This window comes from Lepidothrix coronata, unplaced genomic scaffold, assembly GCF_001604755.1.
Source record: "Lepidothrix coronata isolate B3197 unplaced genomic scaffold, Lepidothrix_coronata-1.0 Scaffold11, whole genome shotgun sequence".
NCBI classification, from domain to species: Eukaryota; Metazoa; Chordata; class Aves; order Passeriformes; family Pipridae; genus Lepidothrix; species Lepidothrix coronata.
The window spans coordinates 8411792-8418874 of NW_016690191.1; the positions used below are offsets into that span (position 1 = coordinate 8411792).

A 7083-nucleotide genomic window follows, 5' to 3' on the forward strand; every position below is an offset into this window, starting at 1 on the left:
ACAATAATCACAGAATATGCTGAGTTGGAAGGGACCCACAAGGATCATTGAGCCCAACCCTTAGCCCTGCACAGAACCCACACCATAACTGCTACTTAACAGAATTGCCAGGAAAAAAGGTAATGCATTATTTTTTATCCTGGAAGAATGAAGTTCATCAGGTATTCATTTCTCATCCTGGGAATTACAGTGACATGGCTCATCTCTTTCTAAAACTGCATTTAAGTTGATTATATGTAAGCTGACTGATAAGAAAATCTTATTCATTTGAAAAACAAATCATTTAATTTAGAACCACTCAGCTCAGCAGAGAAAGTCCTTAACAACAATTACCAAGATATCTGAAGAATTCTACTCCTCCTTCAGATGTAGATATAAAAACATTTACTTTTCCTGTTAATTTCAGCTGTTCATTTTCAGCAATAAAAGCTCAAACTTCTTTTCATTGAAAAAGAAGACCAACACCCTGAAAAACACACTTTTCTATGGTCTGAGCACTCCTGTGGTCTTAGTCTTCCCCTTTTACTTAGTCTTTGCTTGTATAAAATTTTATTTATTCTACTGAAAGCAGGATTTAAAAATGAAAAAGCTTCAATTTTGAAAACCAAGATATCCAGCTAGATCTGCTTAAATGAACCAGCTCTAAAAAATTAACACAGCTGTCATAAGTTTCTTTAATTTCCTGTGCTCTTTCTGACACCATACTTACAAACTCACAGGTTCCATTTAAAGAGATACAATGCTGAGAGCAAGTAAGTTCCTGTCACAATATAACGGAACAAAAAATAGAGATTGTATGAATTCCATATAATAGAAACAACATTTTGTTTAGATCTTACTACCCTGGGGTTTTTTTGCCTCAGTTGTGATGAAGTGCCTGAAGGGAACAGAAAGCTGAGCTTCACAATTCAGGTGAAATTCTTCCCATTAAAAAAAAGTTTGCATGGATGTAATCTTATACAAGTACACAATATAGATTTTCAGATTATCCATTTGGGATATGGATTATGAGCTTTAGCACCTAAAGTGACATATTTTTTAGAAGTATTTCCACATTTATGATTTCAATTGTTTTGTGCTAATGATCACAACACACACAGGCTTGGAAGGTGACCCCTACTACCTCTCCTGTCAATCCAGCTCTTAACTCTTTAACTCCCCAAGTCCCATTAAATGCAGTGGAAACATTCCCACTGACTTCACCAGAAACCGGATCAATACAGATCTTAAACTGAGTTATTGAACAACTATTATTTTCTTCTGATCCATGCATTTGTCAGGCATAAAAATAACCCAGTTTTGTTTCTTTAATGGGATTTTCACCGTAGTCTAGGTGGCTGGTGCATCTGCAATCTGACAGAACAGATATCTCTTTTTGCAGAGAGTGTATATAAGTTTCCCCATCTATCTCAGGAAAAGTCTTACAGAGCTATTCAGAACTCAGTACACGTTCTTTCCTCTTCACAACTCATTTTCCTTTTTTTTTTTTTTTTGTGACAACCTAGGCAATAATTCACAGCTCACTGGGTCTTCTAAATAACCCCCTTTATATTTACATGGTAGGCATTCCCCCCATTACCCTGCAGGATTCAGCCGTATTGGCAGGCAGTCATTAGGAATTCTTAAGACCATGGAGGTTTAACATATCCTTCTCTAGTTAGTGTCTTTGAAAACACCCTGTATGGTTACAATCTCAGCAAATATATAGGAAATCTCAACAATTTAACAATAACATAAAATGTGTCATTTTGTAATTTCAAAGTGGTTCCTTCTTTGGGTGCCATGCAGACTCCCACAGGAAGCCTTTAAAGCTCAGAAGCATTTCACCCAATGGAGGATTGTTAAGTTTCTTTCTTTTGCTAGAAATTAAATGAGCTACTTGAGTCTCTTTGACAAAAGAGAGAGGTGCATACTTGCTTTGCATTATGTATTGCAGTTACTTTAGCCCAGCATCACTAAGAATTCTGGGGAAAATTAAAATTATGGGAAAATCACACCTGCTACTGATGAATGGAAAAAAGTCCTTTTAGGAAACATAGATGAATTAATATAAAGGTAGTAAAACGTGTTATGAGAAAGATGCCCAAGTCTAACTCCCACAGAAGTGAGATTTTCTCTAGAAGGTCATCTTTCACCAGAAAGACATGACCTGAGCACGAAAGAAGAGCCAGATTTCCAGGGCTTATGGTCTTGCCCTGACTGAGGATGCTCCCCCCAACTGATTTCTTCCACTGCCTCTGGAAGTCATTGTAGACACTGCTCTACAGCCTGCCCTGGCACTGACATCTCTCAGCTGGGTCACTTATTCCTTCCCTTTCCTAACACATGAACTACAGGAATAACAACACCTCTTCAGAATCTTTAGTAACTGTCAAATTGTGTTATGGGGGCTTGCAGGAATATAGAAAGTGAAAATAGAGAAGTTGATTCATATTAGCATTGCTGATGCTCGGTAGTGGTAACTCTACTTGTTCTGAAGAAACCTCCAAACAAACCTTGAGTAACAGATTGCCAGTCATATTCACAGCACTTTGCATCCTATGAGCCTTGAAGTGACACTAATGTTCAAAATTTGATTTATTATTAAAGGTTTCAAATTAATATATCCCAAATAATTAATTAATATAACTCAAATTAATATATCAAAAGGCTTACATCAGCAAAAAATCCCGAGGAAAGTGATATCATTGTGAAGAAAAAAATAAAGAATATAACCACATTTTTGTTTACAATCAGACTATTCTCTTTTTAATATTATCGGAAAGTTTAACTGGGGTATCTGTTTCTTTGATGAGAACCAGAGCCTTCATGATACAATGCCTCATATGTGTCACATACAAAGTTATTAAATATGTCCAGATTTAAGGAGCTAATTCCGGGTAATTCTTAAAATAAGAGCCATTCACACTGATCCAGAAGTCATGACAGAGTATGAAAAGTATGCAGGGATAGTTAATCTGCAATGTCATTGCTCATGTTAGAGAAATTAGTAAAAGTATTTTGAAATCTTAAAGACCAATAAGCACTTCAGTACATGTTTCTCACATTTACAAAGTTCAAATAACATGCTGACAGCTCCAAACAATTCACCACTACAGTTGTAATGAAAGAAAAGGTTCCAAACCCCTGTAAATTGTTTGGGGTTTTCTTTAATCAAAGTGAATTGTTCTTAGTTATATTTTTTCTTACGGATTCCTGTAGCTTCTGAAGACTTCTCTCTCAGTTTTAAAATCTCTATAGAACACAGTACCCCTCATCATTTAAAATGCTTTGATAATGCTTTTTTAAAAACTGATGATTTGTTTAAAGTTCGAGATAATAAAAAAAGCCTGGGTGTGGAGCGGTATTTTTGGATGCTAACTGGTCATGTGTACTAGCCATCCATGAAACATATGCTGAAAACACTCAAAAGTATTCAGAAATGCCTCTCTAAGTCATAAATCTTTTACAGGTAAAATTATGTGAGAGAAGGAATAGAAAAAGCGCATTCAACATCTGGAGTTAGATGAGTTTACTGAAGTAAAATTGCAAAATTAAATTTAGATGAACTTAATTAAAAAAGGGGATCCAATTTAATATGGACATTCATCAACTTCTCATTGAAAATCTTTCTTGCCTGAAGAAAATATAATAAAATTTGAACACAAAACCCATATAAAGGCTGAAATGAAGTGTGAAGGGATGGTCAAATAAAGAAATGCAGTAAAACGGAACACTGTCTTTTTTCCTCATTTTAACACACATGTGCATATAAACACTTTCCCTTAATTGCACAGAATATTGAACTATTTTTAAACTCTGCAACAGTTAAACAAGTGAGCTGGTCATCTGTATGCCCCGAAGGTCATTATTCATTCAGAGGCATATGCTGTGTATTTACTGATAATATGAATATGGAAGTTTCTCTTTCTCTCTCCCTGTATGTATTTCTGGTTGGCCAAATTTTTCTCCTAGACCCTAAAGGACTTTATCTAACCCAGTTATATATTTTTAGTGCTTACATGTCCATTATCTGAGAGGTTCTTGCTGAAGTGAATGGGAGTTTTGTCACAGGGCTGAGCCTCGGATGACTTACAATGGATTTTCATTTGCCTCAGTTAAGACACAACAAATGAGGCTCTCTTGTTTTCCTTTGCTAGATCATTGCTGTCTCCTTTTTTTCATGGGAAAAAGATCTAGTAGTTTAGTACCAGTCACTTCTGGCTTCCATGAATTCTGTCTGTCAAAGTAGCATTGACTTTCAGCTCTCTAAGTCATGGTGCTTATAGAATTTGGTAGTGTCAAATAACAATTTGAAAAGTTAAGAATAGTGCTGTTAGTATCATATTATTTCCTTACAAACTGCCTTGATAATTTGTTGTTCTGCACACTGGTTATGTGATCAAGTAACATGATATGAATGCTGTATTCTTTTATTTCTAATAAAGAACATTGCTAGAACAGTATGCTCTAAGGGAGATACTGTCCTTTATTAGAAACACATTCCCACATTATAAAAGTCACCCAGCAATAATGAAATGTAATCTGTCTTGAGGATTCATGATAACACAGTATTATGCTCATTTTTTGTATGAAAAGAACATGACTGAATAGGAATGCCATTGTTGTTGAATACATCTTTAAACTGAAGCAGAGATTTTACTGAACTACTTGGTTAATGACAATAAATTGCTAGAGGAATTCTGAATATAGGTTTTGTTTCCATGTCAGAAGAGTTCTAGCTTCTGTGGTGTAATTTAATTCAAAAAGATATATACTTCAATAGCCTGCAACTGGCAGGACTGGGAAGTGGTGGCACTTGACATCTCTGTCACAGTGATCTAAAAGCAGCATGAACATGACTGGCCAGGGGAGGTCAAAGGGCTAAATCCTGCCTCTGTCAGTGGCCATCAGTCGATGCTAAGTGGAGGAGTAGAGCAGGCAGTGGTTTCCTCTCAGTGCTTCCTACTTCCCCAGGTCCCAAAATACTCAACAAGGTATATGGCATAACAGTGAGAATAATTTTGACCACAATATTATCACAAACAATATTATAATCTAAAAGCTAGGTCTTTCTTTCTGAAAAAGCTGAACACTTACACACCAACATGAGTTCCTCTTAAAGAACTGTTCCACACCATAGAAACTATAACTACCATAGAAAGTGCATCCCAAATGATGTACAAATACGGCAGGATTCAGATACTCCCTCTTCCCTTTCTCTTTTACAAAAGCTGAGAATTTATCTCTGCAGCAGAAATTCTGTGCCTCAAGATGCACATAGATTACATCGCTTCACAAGTTCTCCACAGCAGTGTTTGAAAATCTGACTCAAGGTTTGAGCAACCAGACTAGTTACAACAAAGAAAGCATCAGAAGAGAAAATAATTTGTAATTTCACAACTTATTTCTGAATTTCCAGCAAGAAGAAGCTACTGAATTTCCTTTTTGTGCATTTTACTTTCCCTTTGGAGTCTGCCCAATGGTTACATTCTTCAAAATGTACAATGTCAAACCTTCCAAGAGCAGTTACATTAGTAGAGAGGACAGTAAAAAAGGCCTTTTGATTTTAGTCAGATGAAAATTGCTCAAACTTGTGTCCTGAGCTCAATCTCTTGCAGATCAATATATGCTCTTATATCTTGCTATCGTACTGGTCAAGGGAAAGTACTTCATTTTTCACACAGATTCAGTTTCAGTGTAACATAACAGAAAACAGTAATATTCTAATGTGATTTACTATGGCATCTTTAGACTTACCACTGAGAGTGAACGTGAAGATCCTTAAATTTCTGGCATCAGTGTTTCTGCAAAGTCTGGCACGAATTCAGATGGGTTACCCTGCCAAAAGTCAGAGGAAAATATTCATCAGACAGATGATTATTTTTAATCACACTTTCCCAGTACCCATTTAAGCCTTACTTTATAAATGCCTACTGCAGGTTTAATGATAAGACCACTACAATAGATCTGGACGCAACACACCTGCACATTGACTTTTCAAGTGACTGTGAACCTGAATACCAATTCCCACAGGGTACTTTCTACAGAGAAACTCTCCTTTTATGAAAGTAGCCCAACAGAGTTTACCAGAAAAATAAGAAACAGTAAATTGCAGTAAGTTTTAATAAACTTCAATAGAAAGACGCCTCCTGGAAAAAAGCAAACAAACAAAACCACACACAATTGGCCAACCCTAAATTAACGAAGTGTACGCTCATACACAGTTCATTTTCCTTTCAGATCAAAGGGGTTTTGAAGTTCAAATAAATTTGCCTCCTAATAGTTTTAGTACAGGATTATCTCCCTTAACATCTGAAAAATAACATTCAGAGTTGGCATTTAACAGCTTATTTGTATTGCAGCACTTCAGGGACAAGCAAACTTGTAATTTCTACCATATGTGGAACGTTTCTTTCATTAAAGTATTGCAATTTCCAGACAGAAAAACGACTGAGAAAAACTCTAGCAAAAGGATTATTTTACAAAATACACGTATAACATACTTATTTTTGCATAAATTTGCATACTATACTGTAAATACCATTATGGACATATATACATTTGTTTCATTCATGTTTGCATGGTTATTTTATACATTATTCAAATTACTTCTGTTTACAAGAACATGAAAACTATTTTAAAGTGAAAGCAAAGAAATGGAATTGATGACAAGAAATATATAGGCAGGTGGAGAAATGTTCTTGGGTCAGGCCAGTTTTATGATCTTCTAGCACTCAAATCCAAGCTGCCTCTGTACAATAACAGAGCAAATTCAAAACAAGAAAAAAGTGCAAAGAGCTAACATCAAGCTCTAGATGAATACAGAGGGTCTCCACATCTCTCCTTTCCTCTTTTACTCAAGCTCCCACTGAAAATATTACCATTTTCACTATATAAAAACAAATTCCTTAGAGTGAGATTTTCAAAGACAAGTAGAGAACTGGGTGTCTAATTCCCTCAGGCAGTTTTGAAAAGTGCACGATAAATATACTATATAGCTCCTTATACATCAAACAATTTCCCAGTGCACTTCACATTAATCTTTAATCTAGACACTTTAATCTTCAAATCTTCATACAATAATCTTCAATGAAAGGTTCT

At 35.6% G+C, this 7083-nt stretch overlaps 1 protein-coding gene across 1 annotated transcript in view; it reads right to left on the reverse strand.

Moving 5' to 3' along the window:
- Positions 1-5820, reverse strand: part of SEMA6D (semaphorin 6D) — a 132917-nt gene extending 127097 nt beyond the window's left edge. Inside the window, 1 exon segment of the mRNA XM_017805072.1 lies at positions 5740-5820. The gene's annotated coding sequence lies outside the window, so the exon portion shown is untranslated.
- Between the last annotated feature and the right edge of the window lie 1263 nt (positions 5821-7083).